We start from the raw sequence: 626 nt of genomic DNA on the forward strand, positions 1-626 counted from the left end.
CGTCAAGTGTCTGCCCCCTGGTGGTCAGTGCATGTCATAGCAACCAGTCATTACCCCATCAAGTCGAAACTGGCTCTTCAACATCCCCCGAGGAGCCCAGGATTGCAAGAGGACGCAGGCCGCTGAGGGACCCCCACCAGTGCATGATCGGGGCTAGGGAGGGATGTGGGAGGTTGGCCATCTGGGGAGGGACCACAGGAGGGCTCTAGGGCATGTCCGGCCCATCTCACTCAGTCCTGATTGGCTGGACCCCAGCAACAAGCTAACCTACTGGTCTGAGCATCTGCCCCCTGGTGGTCAGTGCAAGTCAGAGTGAACGGTTGAGAGGCCTTAGCATATCATTAGCATACTATGCTTTGACTGGTTGAATGGCTGACCAAACACTTAGCATATTAGGCTTTTATAATATACTAGGGGTGCCGTGCACGAAATTTGTGCACTGGGTGTGTGTGGGAGGGGGGAGTGTCCCTCAGCTCAGCCTGCCCCCTCTCACATACTGGGAGCCCTCAAGCGTTGACCCCCATCACCCTCCAATCACAGGATCGGCCCCTTACCCAGGCTTCAGGCCTGGGCCAGAAAGATCCAGGAGCCAGGAAGCCCAGAGGTCAGAGTGGGACCATCCAGTT

Source organism: Myotis davidii, unplaced genomic scaffold, assembly GCF_000327345.1.
Source record: "Myotis davidii unplaced genomic scaffold, ASM32734v1 scaffold1069, whole genome shotgun sequence".
Taxonomy (NCBI): domain Eukaryota; kingdom Metazoa; phylum Chordata; class Mammalia; order Chiroptera; family Vespertilionidae; genus Myotis; species Myotis davidii.